Genomic DNA, 17020 nt, shown 5'->3' with positions numbered 1-17020 from the left:
GAAGACCATGGCTTCAGGGGTTTGGGCATGGGAGTGAGTTGGATTTAAGTGAGGGAGGGCTGAGTGGGACCCTAATAAATGCTTGCATGAGGAGTAAAGTTAGGGAGCATCAAATGCTACCTTGTCTGTCACAATCAGAGGGGTTCCCCAGGAAAGGGAAGGAGACACTTGGGGTGATCTTGTTCGATTGCCTTCATTGTCCTGTGATTTATAAAAGGTTGATCGAGGGAATAGAGTCCAAGATGAATACAGATTTTAGGCAGATTAAAGTTTAGAACCAGCTGAGATTTGAGAAGGAGGCTGGGGACTACCAGCTCTGCTGGGACCCCCCCCTACTCTGGGTCAGGAAGCTGGTCTGTTAATAGATGATCAGAAGGGAATACAGCGACTTCTCTCCATTTTTCCAACAAGGAAAAAGATCTTTCTTTAGACTGGGAAGGATGGAACAAGAGAATTAGGAAAGATCAAGATCCGGTTAAGGGAGGAGATCTCAGTGGGATTGACCTTGACATTTATTAAACGCCTAACACAGAGCAGTGCTAGGCAACAAGCCGCACCGAGTCGTCTGAGCTGGGCGCATTCCCAGGGGGCAGGAGAATGAGCCGAGGCAGGGCAGGAAGTGAGAGTCTGAGACGCAGGTGCTGTGGGGACATGGGAAGGTTACCTTTTCACCTCCCATCCATTGTGGGGTGGGGGTGCTGTCAGGTAGAAGGAGTGATTGATTGCCACTGGGCAGCGCCATCAGGAAGTGGGCAGGTGACTGTTGATGTCATAAGAGATGGTAAGAAGCTGGCCTGGCTGCTGGGAGAGCTAGGGCATGGGAAGAGAGGCCGGGGACCGGAGGGTCGGGGCTTCGGCGTGAGAGAGAATCTGAGGATGAGAACGAGAGGGTTTTGGAGACTAAGTAGGGGGGGCTGTGGCCTCCTGGTCGCTCAGCCTGGTACGTTGGGGGGCATGGATAGAGTTTTCCAGGCTAGACTGGAACACCACTGTAACCAGTACCTCTCTCTTTCCACCTGCCAGCTTCCAACAAACCCAGTTACACACCCCAGGCCTTGGCCCACTTCCCTTTAAAAAAAAATGTATTTTTTTGGTATTTTAAATTTTAACCATCATAGATTTAGACTGTTAGGGAATTTAGAGCCCATTAAGTCTGACCCCTTCTTTTATGGATCAGCCAAGTGAGTCTCAGAGAGGTTAAGCCAGTAATTGAGGTAGGATTCTACATATTCCTGACTCTAAGTCTTGTATTCCACCCACTATTCCACAGGACTCCTTCTCCTTTGCCTTCTCCTTCCTTCCTTCTATACTTCCTTTCTTCCTCCTCCTCCTCCTCCTCCTCCTCCTCCTCCTCCTCCTCGTCTTCTTCTTCTTCTTTTCTTCTTCTTCTTCTTCTTCTTCTTCTTCTTCTTCTTCTTCTTCTTCTTCTTCTTCTTCTTCTTCTTCTTCTTCTTCTTCTTCTTCTTCTTCTTCTAAGTTGGGTTATCTTATCCACTGATAAATAGAACTTTTTGGTAATATACTGCTGGGCTCTGTTCAATTCAGTCTGCAACATCTGTTAATTAAGCACCTACTTTGTGCAAAGCAATCTAGAAACTAGAACTACAAAGGCAAACATGAAGCTGGCTCTGCCCAGGAAAAGATCTTCCATTACTGGGAGACATAACATATACAAAGATAAGTGAATGCTATACACACACACATACACATGCATGTATATATTCATATAAACACATACATATAACATAGTTATGTTTCTATACACATATAGACTAGTAATAATATATATTAATTATGTTATATATTACATTAATATATACATATGTATATATCTATACATACTATATATGTGCATATAACTGGGTATATATGTATATGTACATGTACACAGTTATATGAATATATGTAATAGTAATAATGTATTCATATTTAAATTACATTAATATCTTAATAACATATTTTATAGTAATTTTAAGAGGAAGAGAGCATTAGAGTTTGTAAGAATCTAAGAAGTGGAGGGGAGGACCAGGTATAGGACACAGGCTAGACAAAGCACAGAGAGGAGAAATTGAATGTTATGTATGGGATGTAGCATAGGCCAGTTTGGTGTGAACACAGCATACATGAATAGGAGTATTATGAAATCAATCTGTAGACTAGAGCTAGACTGAGTAGGGTTTTAAATGACAGGATCAAAAGGTTGTATTTTATGCTAGAGGGAATAGGAGATTGTTGAAAAGGAAAGCACCCTGATCAGTGCTGTGCTCTATGAGGAGTATTTTTTCCAGCCAAATGGAGAATGGATTGAAGGGGGAGAGATCTGGAAGTTGGGGTACAGAGGACCAGAAGGAGGCTGGTGACCGTGTGAGTCGAGCTCAGAGATGGATTACAAAGGATGTAGGGGATGAGAGACAGCAAAAAGCCCAGGATGACCTCAAGCTTGCAAGCCTGGTGACAGGAAGGATGGTGGTCCCCTTCATAGACATAGGTAAGGAGAGCTTGGTTTATACTGCTGAATTTGAAATGGCTATGGGACATAAATGTCTAACAGGAGGGAGAAAGAGGAAGTCTGAATATGTGGATTTTTGCTAATCTTCTATAAGGAAATGGCAGTTTCACTCAGAAGCTGATAAATACATGAGAGAGAGATCTAGAAATATATCATATGCCCACTGACTTCATTCCCCCAATTTGAACTGGATCTGGTTGTTTGATTCTGCTAATATTCCCAGGACTCAAGAGATAACCCTATGAATGTTTATCTTCCTGACTTATAGCTTAGAGAGCCCAACAATCCTCTTTAACAATTTAACAATCCTCTTCAGATTCAAATTTTTAGTAAAGACATTTATTCAAAAGCCTGGTCACACAATCATCATCATCATCATCATCATCATCATCATCATCATCAGATATCGGACCACAAGGTGGCACAGTAGAAAGAGTGCTGGACCTGGAATCAAGAAAACTCATCTTTCTGAGTTCAAATCTGGCCTCAGACACTTGCTAGCTGTGTGCTCTTGAGCAAGTCACTTAACTCTGTTCGTCTTAATTTCCTCATTTGTAAAATGGGCTGGAGAAGAAAATGGTAACCCATTCCATTATCTTTGCCAAGAAAACCCCAAATAGGGTCACAGAGAGCAGGACACGAGTGAAGAAAGACTGAAAAAACCAGGGACAAAGGCATATATAAAGAACATACCCCAGGACAAATTAACTGGCTTGTTGGTCTCCTTCATATGCAGCTGAGCAATTCAGGTTTCAGAATCTTTCTAAGGCACAGAATGCTTCTTTTAATTCTGAAACACTTTTCCATTTTCATTTCAGTGTCTCTCTCTTTTATCACTTTCAACCTGTAATTTCACTAAGTCTCAATTGTGCAAACTATTGCTCCGGGAGAAGAGGGCCCTGGAATATCCCCAAGCCTAAGGGGTGGGAACATCGAATGAGAAATCAGATAGTGGCAAGAGAACCAGGAAAGAATAGTGTCATAAAAACTCAGGAAGGAGAGTGCCAATTTGTGCAGAGGAAGTGTTCAGGGTGTCATGTCATGGACTTCAGAAGGGTAAAGGTGAAGACTAAGAAAGGACCATTGGGTTTAACAATGAAAAGTTTATGGGTAACATTGGAGGGGATGATTTTCTCTTTCTCTTGAATGATGGAGTCAGAAAAGAGATTCCAAAGAGCTGAGAGGTGAGTGGGAAGTGAAGAAATGGAAGCAACAGGGCTTTTTTTTCCTTCTAGGAGTTGTCGAGAGAGACAGATGGCATGGAAGCTTGAGGAAATGACTCAATAAAAGTTTTTTGTATGTTGCTTGATTTTTTAGGATGGAAGCTATTTGGGGAAGTATGTATGTAGCAGAAGAATCAGTAGAAAGTAGGAGGTGGGGACAAAGAGGAGGAAGAATGGAAGGAAAGAGGGAGTGAGGAGGAGGGAAAAAAGGAGGGTGTGAGACACACAGAAAGAGACAGAGAGACAGACACAGGACAGAGAGGGACAAGGAGGGAAAGAAAAAGACAGAGAGAGACACATACACAGAGATAGAGATACAGAGAGACAAAGAGGGGAGGGAGAGAGAGACAGAGAGAGAGAAAGAGAGAGACAGAGAGAGAGAGACAGACAGACAGATAGAGACAGGAGAAGGAGAGAGGGAGGGAAGGAGGGAGGGAAGGAAGGAAGGAAGGAAGAAGGGAGGGAGATAAAGACAGAGAAAGAGAATAAATGAAAGGGGAAGAAAATGAGGGGATGGTTTTAGGAAAGGCTGGACCGAACGAGGAAAATCATGAACTGAAAGAAAAGAGCTTGAAAAATGGGGGGTTAATGTAAAGGTGTTGAGATGTAGAATAGAGAAGAGCTCATGGCAAATGGTCTCTTATTTTCTCAGAAGGGAAGGAATCAAGGTTCTCTGCTGAGAGAAAATGGTGAGGTCTTCTATGAAAGACTGGAGGGGAAGAGAAGATCATTCATTTATCGGAATTGTTCTGACCATCATGTTTTTATCAGTCATTTCAATGAAAGGATGGGTCATGAGCTTGGTTCATTTAGGGGTAGCAGGAAGTCCCACGTTGAGAACTGTAATCCAAAAAGATCTTGGTGGGTTGGGATGATGAAATTGGATAATAAGAGATATCAAATTTGCTCTCTGGTTAAAAATCAAACAAACAAACTAATCAGTTTGAGTAGAGGATCAGAATTGTGGGCAGGAGGCATTTCACTGAAAAAATCTTTGGTTTGTTGGTTGATTGAAAACTATGAATCAATAGTGTATTGTGGCAGGCACAGAAAGGCTAAGATTTGTTGGGCTTCCTCTCTGAAAGCATGTTTGAAAAGAGGGAGGTGACGGTCCCAGTACTCGGCCCTCATTCTGAGGGTTGTGTACAGTTCTGGGAGTTGCATTTTCAGAGGGCCATTGACAAGCTGGAATGTGCCCGGAGCAAGGCTTCCAGGTGGGTGAAAGACTTTAAAGCCATTTGTTGTTCAGTCTTTTTTTCAGTCGTGTCCAACTCTTGGTGACCTCATTGGGGGTGTTCTTGACAAAGATATTGGAGTGTTTGCCATTTCCTTCTCCAGCTCATTTTTCAGAGAAAGAAACTGAAGCAAACAGGGTTAAATGACTGGCCTAGAGTCACCCAGCTAGTGACTGTCCGAAGCTGGGTTTGAATTCAGATTTTTCCAACTTCAGGACTGCTGCTCGATCCACTGGGTCACCCAACTTCCCTGTGTTAAAGCCATGCCATGTACGTAATGGTCCAGGCAACTAGAAACAGCCTAGAGAAGACTTTTAGGGAGGGGAATGATCACTGCCAGAAACCATCAGAAGACTTGCTCTTTTGGACAAAAGAATAGACATTTGAAATGGTTCCGGAGGTCACTGGACAGAAAGTTTGGGGTAGGATTCTGTATACAAGAGAAAGAGCATAGTGGATAGAAAACTGGTCTTACAGTCAAGATGACCTGAGTTCAAGTCCCACCTTGGACATATACTGACTGTATGACTCTGGGCAAGTCACTTAACTTTTTAGTATCATAGTAAATTCTTTGAAGACTATAAATTACAGAGAAAGTGCCAACTTGCATTAGCAAAAAGTATTTTTTCACTGGGAGCTCCCTCCACTGGTGAAATTTTAGGTCCTGTAAAAAAAACAACTGTATTTGCATGTTGTGAATATGTGTGTGTGTGTGTGTGTGTGTGTGTGTGTGTGTGTGTACAAGGGCTCATAGATCTGGATCTGGGAGGCACTTCAGAGATATCTGAGCCCAACTTTCCCATTTCACAAATGGGAAAATTGAGGCACAGAGAGGTTTGCCCAGGGTCACACATCTATTAAATGGTTGATGTGGGCTTTGAAAGTAGGTCCTCCTAACTCTAAGTCCAGGGTACTATCCACTACCCCATGCTTCAGCTCTCTAACTTTAGGGATGAGCAAATGCCCCAAGGTGTAGTTTGTTTAAAGTGAATACTCTGGCATTTGAATTTTATTCATGGGATTGAAATTCAGGCCAAGAACCAATAATCTTTCCATTGTATTTCGTTGCTCTATATTGACCTTCCAGGTAGAAAGTAAGTTTCTTATGGTCTTATAGGGTAGTGTATTTTTGTATCCCTAGTGCCTGGTATGTAGTAGGTGCCTAATAAATGCTTATTGCCTGACTATGAGACCTTTGGTACCAGTTTACAGATGGAATGGGTACCTTGTGACTGGATGAGTTCTTGCAGGAAAGTTGGATGAACAATGATCATTTGTTGGGGGTCCTATGAGGCGGTTCCATGCATCAGTTGGGAAGGAAACCATTTGGCTCACATGACCTCCGAGTCCTTCCAGTCTTGAGATTCAGCCATTAACCTGGGACCCAATGGCTGCTAGAAGGGTTCTCCAAGGGTAAGGGAGACATCCACAGCCAGTGGTTCTTCTAGCAATAATTCCAGTAGGGAAACGCTGACCCGGCACCCAGCTTCCCATGCACAGACCAGCCGCTGCCCTCTCCAGGGATGTTGAGGCCATTCTTACCCTGCAACTCTCCCCTCTAACTTACTCCAGCTCTCAGCCATTGGACTGACTAAGGTCCAACGCGTTTCTGGCTTTCTCAGGTTTCCCAGAGTTCCTGGAAGTTATCGAATACTTGGAGAGGTTTTAGGGGGAAACCGGTCAGCGTGGTGGACAGTGTTGGACTTGCATCAGGAAAACCTGAATTCCAGTCCTTGACTTTGACCTCATAGCTTCTCTCAGCCTCAGTCCTTATCTGTAGTATGGGTATAATTGTAGCACTCACTTCACATAGTTGTTATGAGGATCAAATATAGATAGCACATATATGTAGATGTGTAAAGCAGTTAGTAAATCTTCAAACCTACAGATATGTTAACTATCAACATTATTATTACCTTTGCTTTTAGCCTCTGGCCTTTCACTTTTCAACCATTAAAAAAAAATCCCCTAGGCTTCCAGCTGATAAAAGGTGAAAAGATATGAGCAGGCAGTTTTCCATGGAAGAAATTCTAGCCCTCCTTGCCATATGAAAAAGTGCAGTAATATTTAGACAAATGTAAATTAAAACAAGTCTGAGTTGTCTTACCTCACACTTCCATCAGGTTGGCAAAGTGGACAAGAAAGGGAAACAATAAATGCTGAGTAGCTGTGGGAAAACATTATTGAGGCTCTCTTGGTGCCTCTTTGACTCCGTTCTATCTTTCAGGTAAGAAATTTGGAAATATGGGCAGCTAAGTGGCGCAGTGGACAGAGCACCAGCCCTGAAGTCAGAAGGACCCGAGTTCAAATATGACCTCAGATACTCAACATTTCCTAGCGGTGTTACCCTAGGCAAGTCACTTAACCCCAATTGCCTCAGCAAAAAGTTAAAAAAAAAATTGGAAATATGCTCTCTGCCCCCCCCCCCAATTACTAAACTGTGCATACTGTTTGACTCAGCAATACTGCAGTAGGCTTCAAAGAGATCAAAGAAAGAGGAAATTAGCACAAGCATATTTATAGCAGCTCTTTTAGGAAGTGATAAAAAACTGAAAATTGGGGAATAGACAATCCAATAATAATCAAGTAAATGTAATGGAATACCATTGTGGTGAAAGAAAGGAAGAGAATAGTTTCAAAGAAACCTAGTAAGAGTGGATATATGAACTGATGCAGAATGAAGATAGAACAATTTTTATATGATTTATTTTATTTTTTTGAAAATATATTCAGTCTTTTATTTCTTCCAATTATATATAAAAACAATTTTTAACGCTTTCAAAATTTTGATTTTGAAATTCTCTCCCTTCTCATTGAGAAGGCAAGCACTTTGATACAGGTTATAGATGGATTCATGAAAACCATATTTCCAAATTAGTCACGTTGTGACACAGAACATAGACAAAAAACCCTGAGAAAAATAAAGTCTAGAAAAAGCATGCTTCGATCTGCAGTCATATTCTACCAGTTCTTTACAACGGCAATTTCTACAATAACAAAATTTAGAGACAATCTACTTTGAAAGGCTTAAGAACTCCGAACGACACAACGACCAGTCTCAGTTCCAGAGGACTCTTGATGCTCACCTTCAGATAGAAGGGATGGACTCAAGATGCAGCTGCAGAATAAGACCTGACTTTGGACATGGACAGTGTAGGGATTTATTTTATATGACTGCACAGATTCATTACAAGTGTTTTTTTTCTTTTTCTTTTTTTCTTGGTAGGGGATTGGGAGGATAAGAGAGAGAGAGAGAAAATAAATATCTGTTAATTGTGTAAAAACCAAAATCAAAGCCTCCTGCAACTCTTCACTTTTTGAAGTTTATCAGGAAGCATTAAGCCTCTAAGATCTTCCTTGATCTTGAAGTCCTTTTGACTTCCTCATTTTGAAGCTTTATGCATTTAGATAATTAATTTTATTTAATTAGATCATTCATTAATCTCTTACCTGGTGCCGAGCACAAGTGATAAAATGAGATATAAAGAGAGGCATAGGACCTGTGATTTCATTGCTATAAGGAACTCCCAGGTGAGGAAAGTCCCTTTCCCAGTCAGATCTCCATCTTCTCTGCAAATTCTAGCTTTAGAGAGTTGCTTCCATCACTCAGAAGTGAAATAAGTTGTCTAGGGTCATGGCAGGAGCAAAAACTCTCATTTTTTTAAAATTAAAGCTTTTTATTTACAAAGCATATGCATGGGTAATATTTCCAACACTGACCCTTGCAAAACCTTTTGGGGAACTCTGATTTTTCTGGATCCAAAGCCGGCTCTCTCTCTACTGTACCTTATATGAGGTAAAGACAAACTGATTTTGTGTGTGTGTGTGTGAGGGACTCCACAAAGGCCTCTTGTTAAGATGTATAAACTCCTCGAGAGCAGGGACTGGGTCACTTTTGACTATTCAGCCCTGGACCTGGCATACAGCAGGCACTTAATACTTGCTGACTGACTGATTCGAAGGGGATCTGGACTGAGTGAAGCAAAGGATTCTGACAGGCAGAGGTAAGTAGGGCTACATTCCAGGTAAGGGGCACAAATTGGGCAAAAATGAAATGACGAGTGAGCAGCATGTTGGGCATTTTATCTGGAACATGGTGCACAAAAGGGAATACATTTGTTGACTTTGTGAAAGACTTTAAACTCTGGAGAAAGGAGTGTGGCTTGTATCCTGCAGTTCATAGGGATCCACTTTTATTCTCAGAGGAGTAACTATGGGATTTAAGACTCAACGATTTAGTGATTGGGTGGAAGATATATGGGAGGGGGAAGAAGCTGAGCATAGTTATCCTCTAGACAAGGCAGTATTCAGCATGTGCAATACCCAGTAAACTGCCATAATTCTTTTAAGGCCCGGAATGTCCTTTTCTTCCTAACCTCCTAAATGGAGATGGTGTACCCCCTCCTAGACATCCCCTGCCATATCAGCATTGGTCTGCCTGCAATCTCTCTCTTGAACTCACGGCTCTAATCTCTAATATCAACTTTGTTCTCAACCAATCAACAATATTTTCCATGACATGGTGGGGTTTTTTACGGTTCATTTATATTCCTAGATGGACCGACCTAATTTTCCTTTCCCCCAAACTCTGGGAAAGTTAAAGACAAAGTTCTCCAAGAAAGGGCTTGTTATATAGTTCACGTGCTCCAACAAAATTCACAGAAGACATTATGTTTGAATGCCAACTCCCTCCCAACAGAGACTTTGGTTCCTGTTACTATACCTTTAAGAGAGAGGGATAGAATTTGGGGGAATGATAGTTAACTGTCTTTCAGAAAGTCTGTGAAGGAAGATGGCAGATTAGAGGGAGCAACTCAGCTGATTTCTCCCAACATTTGTCTCCAAACAGCTTTAAAATAACGCCTCAAGTCAAATTTTGGAGTGGCAGAGCCAACTAAAGATCAGCATGAGACATTTTTCCAGCCTACAGAAACATAGGAGGTCTGCAGAAGTTTATGACACTGGGGTCAAGGTCTGTTCAGAGTCCACAAATATGGCAGCAGCAGCAATAGCGGTCATAGGAGCACCTCAAGAGTTCTCCAACCAGAGAGAGTGAAGAGGTCAGACAGCTGGTCAGAAAGAGATGACAGGACTTACCTGGCTTTGTCTGGCAACACTATTGTCCATAAGCAGTGCAGCTTTACAGTCTCTGGGTGCAAAGGAGCGTTTGTGGCTCCTCACGGGGAAACGGGGGATCTGGTCACATGCCAGGGTCAAGAAGAGCCTGGCATTTTTCGCTATTGAGGAACAGGGGTCTTCCTGGGTTAAAGCAGACCTATAGAATTAGCTCTGAAAATAGCCCCAAAAAGCCTCAAGTCTGGGTCATACCTCCAGGTGAGCAGAGTTCAACTTTAATATAAAGTTCAAAGTCAAGAAATAGACTGGATAAATGAGTAAGTAGCCAAAAAAAAAAAAAAATAGAACTTAATCATAAAAATCTGCTATAATTGCAAGGAAGACCAAGATACAACTTGGAAGAAGACACTGTGAAAAAAGCTTGGATCCAGGCCCAATGAGAATTCCTGGAAGAGTTAAAGAGGGGAGTGATAGAGGGAAAATTGTGAAAAGAAATGAGAATGAGGCAAGAAAATTATGAAAAGAGAATTAGCAGCTTGCTAAAAGAGGCACCAAAAATACTAAAGTAAATAACATCTTAAGAAGGCAATTATTCTTATTCACTGAAGAAAATAACTCCTTAAACATTAAAATTGGGTGAATGGAAGTTATGACTTCATGAGACATCAAGAAACAAAAAAACAAAGTTAAAAGAGTCTGTGAGGCACTATGAGAGAATTGAGAACTTTTAAAAGGAGACCTCAGAGTTAACTGTCATTGAGAAAGTCTCTAAGTAACTTGGAGAGTAAATCGTCAGTTTTGAGAAAGTCTGAAGAGACATTTTGAGAGAATTGAGTTTAATTCTTATTCTGTGGAGAAAACATCCCGGGGAAAATTCCCGAGAGACTTTAACTGCCATTCTAAGAGAATGTAATTGTTAGTTTGTGGTTCCAGAGGTTTTGGGGAGTCAGCAGAAGTAACTCTGTTTTGTCACCTTTCTCATAGCTGATACATTCATTGCTGAAATATTTATCTATAGTTCTTAATTATTGGTTACTGTTAATAAATTATATGACTAGGAACACGGATGTTGGTCTAAGACTCTTAAGTTTGTAGTGTGAGGCAGAAAGGAGAGAAAGTTTTTATTATAGCAAACAAAATTCTCCTGTTTTTATAAGCTGGCGTTGCAGCTTGGAACTAATTAGTTGGTTGAGAGGTTTTTAATTTATAGCAATTTATGGGGAAATAGAAGAACATAACCTTTATGTTCTTTGAATCCAATAAGAAAATGAATAAGGAAAAATGCTAGTAGCAGGTTAAAGGATGGTAGTTAGATGTGTCTGTCCTTGAGAATATCTGACAGTTATATATCCTCACAACTTGCACCTTACACCTGCAGAGCTCTAGCTGGGTTAGTAAAAGCCATGTGGCACTTACAGCCCCATCCCTATTACAAGTGGAGTCTAATACCAAGCCTATTATTCGTGTGTTTGGAATCCTACACCTTACATTGTGAACTCTCGATGGTCCAATCCTGAATCATGTGTCCTGGACTCTATTTATAAATTTGCATATGGTCTGACCATAACTCCACAGCCCAGAATTCCTGCTGACTTGAGCCCTTTGGGTATCAGCATATCTGAGGTTGGCTTTTCTGGAGCCAGGATGGGTTGTGAAATGTTTAGGAAGGAGCAGGCAGGGAGTAGGGAGCCATAATTAACTTTCATTGTTGATATTGAGGGTAAATCCCAAGAAACTCCAGGGACTAAAATTAATTACAAAAAAATTTAAAAATGGATATATTTTGTATCACCTTAATTTCCAGATAAATTCCTTTCAGGAAACTCTCTTCTCTCCTCTTCTTTTAGTTAAAAAAAAGTCTCTCCCTCCAAAGAAGGCAAATTCATTTTCTTTCCTTCCCATCTTTCATACCTTCTTTCCCTCCTCCACCATTGAAAAACAAACAAAAAATCCAGGATATATACATTTATACTAAATAAATTCTGGCACTGGCCATGTCCAAAAAACCACATCTCAATCTGTACTCTGAGCTCATCTCTTCTATGTCAGGAGATACTCCATCATGAGCTCTTTGGGATTGTGGTTGATCATTGTATTGTTTTTTTTGTTCTTGTTTTTCAAAGCTGTTTATCCTTTCAATATTATTTTTATTATAGAGATTCTTCTTGTTTCTTTTCACTTCACTTTGAATTTATTCATGCATCTTCTGAGATTTCTCTGAAAAGGTTTCCTTCATTGTGTCTTTCAGCACAACAGTATTTCATTACATTTATATAATGTAATTTGTTTATACATCCCCCACTTGTATACTCCTTCAGTTTCCAATTCATTGCCACCATCACACACACACACACACACACACAAAGCGGCTATAAATATTTGTAACTCTGGGTCCTTTTCCTTTTGATCTTTTTGTGATACAAATCTAGTAGTGGAATTGTTGGATCAAAGGGTATTATGTGTAGTTTAATACCTTTTTTGGGCAGAGTTCCAAATTGCTTTCTAGAATGACTGTATCAATTCTCAGCTCCATCAACAGGGCATTAATGTTCCTGTTTTCTCACAGTCTGGCCTTTGTCATTTTCCTTTTAATCTGTGAGGTGGAATCTTAAGAGTTGCTTTAATATGCATTTCTCTAATTATTAGTGAGTTGAAGCATTTTAAAAATATGACTATTGCTTGTTTGGAGTTTTTTTTGTTTTTTAAACTGCCTGTTTGTATCCTTTGACCATTTCCCAACTGGGTGATGGGAAGCATCCTTTGTAATAATGACTTAAAAAGGAAGGGAGAAAAAGGCAATTCATCAAAACTAAGTAATATATGAACGGGGTCTGGCAGGAGAAACCATATTATATATCCACAGTCTCCTTCCTCTCATCTCATTTTTGGGCACCAGCTTAGATTTAGGGCTTGATATGAATGATAAGTAGGTGGTGACATAGTGCACAGAGTATCAGTCTTAGAGTCAAGAAGACTAATTTTCCTGAGTTCAAATCTAGCCTGAGGCTCTTAATAGTTGTGTGACACTTTACTCTGTTCCTTGGTTTCTTCATCTGTCAAATGAACAGGAGAAGGAAATGAAAAACGACTCTAGTATCTTTGTTGAGAAAAACCCCCAAAGGAGCCACAGAGAGTCAAACATGACCAAAACAATTGAATAATAACATATATTCAGTTGCATGAGGTATGAGGGAAAATCATTCCCTGATTGTGATTAACCACAATCATTGATGTGGTTAAATAATTAGAATCTCAAATTTGCAAGGTATCCCAGAGATCAGCTAGTCTAACCTATAACTCTATAGAACTGGCTCCTACAACTGACCAGACAAAATGGCCATCGAGCCTCTGTCCTTGGAGCTTTAGGGAGGGAAGCTCACTGATCTTGGGGATAAGCCATCTACCTTGTATCAATCAAGTCTAAAGCTGCCTCCCTGCACCTTCTGGCCATTGTTTTGGATCTGCCATCTCTGGACAATCCTTCCAATACTGGAAGATGGTAATCACATCCCCTCTCGGTTTCTCCCGGTTCTTTTAGCCTGCCCCCATAAAAGTGAACTCAAGGACTTCCCCATTCTGGTCACTCTCCCTTAGGTGCTCTCTTGTTCAGTTTCTTCCTCTTAGAGGAGCAATATATCTTGAGTCCATAGAGGGTTGGGTTTGGAGTCAGGAAGAACTGGGTCATATCCTGTTTCTGAGGCTTTGGGGAAGGACTCTAAAGGACATCTAATCCTATGACTATTATTGATTTTACAGATGAGAAGTTTGGAACCCAGAGAGATGCAATGATTGCCCAAGGTCATACAACAGAGCTGAGGTTGAAGCTCAGCTGCCATAACTGAGTTTAGAACTCTAGCTTTGTGCTTTCTAGCTAAGTGATTGTGGACAAACCTTTATCCTCTCAGCTTCTCATGAGGAAATGGGGAGAATTCCCATAGTACCTCTCTCGGAATGTGATTGTCTTCAAGCATTTCAAATAACATAAGTAAAGTGTTTTGAAGATCTTATACTATATGAATTCTTCTCCTTCCTTTCCTCTTCCTCTTTTCCTTCCCTCCTCTTTCCCTCTTCCTACTTCCCTCTTCTTTCTCCTTCTTCTTTTTCCGTTTTCCCTTCCTCTTTCTTCCCTTCTTTCTCCCTCCTCTCCCTCCTCTTTTCCTCTTCTCCCTCCTTCCCTTCTCCTCTTCCCTCCTCTCCTTCTCCTCTTCCCTCCTTTCCATTCCTCCATTTTTCCTCCTCCTCTTCCCCTTTCTTTCTCCCCATCTTTTCACCTCGCCTTTCCTCTGCTCCCTTCTCCCTTCCCCTGCTATTTCTTCCCTTCTCCCCTTTGAGCTTCTTTCCTTTTTCCTTTCCATTTTCTTCCCATCTCTACCCTATTTCCTCCTTTTCTCCTCCCTCTGCTCCTCTATTCACTTCTTTACTCCCCTCCTTTGCCTGTCTCCCCTCTTCTCCTCTCCCTTCCCTCCCTTTCCCTTTTTCTTATTTTATTATTCTTATTTTCTTCTCTTATTCAAATGTATCATCAAATGTATATATATATATATATATATGTATATGTGTGTGTGTGTGTGTGTGTACACACAATACACTTTTTCATTATTTTATTTGCTCCTTATTACAAACCTATTATCTGTACAGGGCAGATATTATTCCCATTTTACAGAGGAGAAAACTTGAGTCTTAGAAAATTTGTCACTTATCCAAAGTCACAAATCTACTACAATAAGTGACAGAGCTGAGGCTTGGACCTTCTCACTGCAAGTCTTGCAATTACACAGAAAAACACTTTTGGATTCAGCTATGATGAAGGGATACTATTCCCATTCGTCAACACCAGCTGCTCACTAAGTTTAGCTGATTGAAAAGGAGGCCAGGAACAAGTATCAACTGCAGCAACTCTGTGGCAGGTGAACTTTGTTGTCAGGTTCATCTGATTTTAATACTGGACCAGGTTCATGTCTATGTAGCCTGCCCAGGCTGTGACTCCCTAAAGCCTTGTCTTGACAATTCGAAAGCCTCAGGGGGAATCTTAACTGGCATTGAGTGGAGGGCTGGGGGTAAATCAGAGCTGGGGAAGTACTCCAGAGTAGGGACCAGAGTAGGGACCATTCTGGGAGCTCTGTCCTTCAAGCCAGATGCAAGGCTGTCCTCTTCTCTCTGACTAAATTCTCCCAGTCTGGTATGAAAGAAAACTGGCTCTCTACTCCCTCCCAAGTTTATTTAAACTTTTAAGGCTTTATCAAATGTGCTGTTTAACAAGAAGTCAAACAACCAATACTTCTTGACCAAAAAGAGTTTATTTAAGATTAGGACCTATCAGTGGTTGTTTAACCATGAAAAAAGGGTCAGGGCTTTTCTTCTACAGGCCTTATCCCTGTGTCTGGGGCACTGGTGGCACCCTGGACTCTTGGGACAGAGCCCCCATCCCTGGCAGTAGGCCCTGTCCATAGCACTGAGTCCCTACTCTTGGCACTGGGTCTATTGTCAGCACTGCAATCTCATCTTCAGAACCAGGGTTACCCCTCCACCCTGGCAGGAACATGTCTTACACTGAGCCACTAGCTGTGACTCTGGAGACCCCATCATGACATGACACCCCTCCTTGGCACTGAGCCCGTCTCTGACTTTGGATTGGATTGGATTGTCATTGCTGACCCAGCATCTGCAGGGAGGTGGGTTTGTAGCCATGAGGACCCGAGTTCCAGTCCTGCCTCACTGCTTACCAGCTGTGTGACTGTGGACAGATTATTTAACTCCTTTCAGTCTTAAATTTCTCATTTGTAAAATGCCTCATACTTACTTTGGTTTTTGTGAGGATCACATGAAATAACATATATAAAGGGCTTTGCAAACCTTAATGGGCTAGCCAAATGCTAGCTGTTATTCTCTTCTTCCTCTTCCTTTTCCTCTTCCTCCTCTTATTCTATCTTCTCCTTTTTTCCTTTTCCATCTCTTCCTCTCCTCTTTCCTCCTCTTCCTCCCCCTTCTTCTTCTCTCTCTCCTCCTCTGCTTGCTACTTCTCCCTTTCCTACTTTTCTCCTCCTTTCCTCTTCCTCATTTTCCTTCTCTTCCTTCTCCTTTTCCTCCCCTTCCTCTCCTTTTCTTCCTCTCTCTCCTCCTCCTCTGCTTGCTGCTTCTCCTTTTCCTCCTCTTCCTCTCTCTCCTCCTCCTCTGCTTTGCAGCTTCTTCACTCATGCCCCTAACTGTGGTGCTCTCATCTGGTCTCATGAAGGCCCCATTGGGATTGGTCCTGGGTTTCCGCCCTGGTTCTTGCCTCCATGAAGTTCTTGCTCCTTGTGAGCTCTCCTAGCACCCATACTCTAGCACCCAGGACCATGAGAGGGAAGGGCAGCTGTATTACCCTGAAGGTCTTATAAGAAACAAGGAGCCTCAGAGCAAATAAGTCCCTTGGCTTAGTTTTCTTCTCTGTAAAATGAAGAGCTTCAATGAGCTCCAAGGTCCTTTTGTGCTCATGATCCCTGAAAGGCCCTGGATGGGGATTGGGGGGGGGGTGCTGAGGGACACGGTGTCTGACGGATGGCCCCGAGTCTGATGGGGAAGACAGGGCATTTCCCCTCCCCCTTTCCACCCCTCAAAATCCCTCCCCCCATCACCCACTCCAAGGCACTGACATGTTTATCAGAGTTGTTTTCTAGCACAGTGCTCCATGGGGGAAAACAGGCTTTGTTCCTTATGGCAGTGAATTTCCTGGTGCTAAATGAGGCTTCCAAGTTCAGGCCCTGGGGGGTAAATTTCAGAATTCTGAATTTCTGGCTTAAATCCCTTGAAGAGCTTGGGGTGCTGAGAGCAACTGGAGGTAGGGCAAGGGGAGGTGTGTCTGGTCCTTTCCTGGGCTTGAATCTGGCTGGGAAGCCATGGCACCGGAGGAAACCTCTTAAAAGGTGACCCTTCCTCCCTGAAAGGAGGGGAGCTGGGTGCTCCCCCTTGCCTGGTCCCTGAAATGAGAAATGGCAAAG

Source organism: Sarcophilus harrisii, chromosome 4 (genome assembly GCF_902635505.1).
Source record: "Sarcophilus harrisii chromosome 4, mSarHar1.11, whole genome shotgun sequence".
NCBI classification, from domain to species: Eukaryota; Metazoa; Chordata; class Mammalia; order Dasyuromorphia; family Dasyuridae; genus Sarcophilus; species Sarcophilus harrisii.
This window is presented reverse-complemented; position numbering follows the sequence as displayed.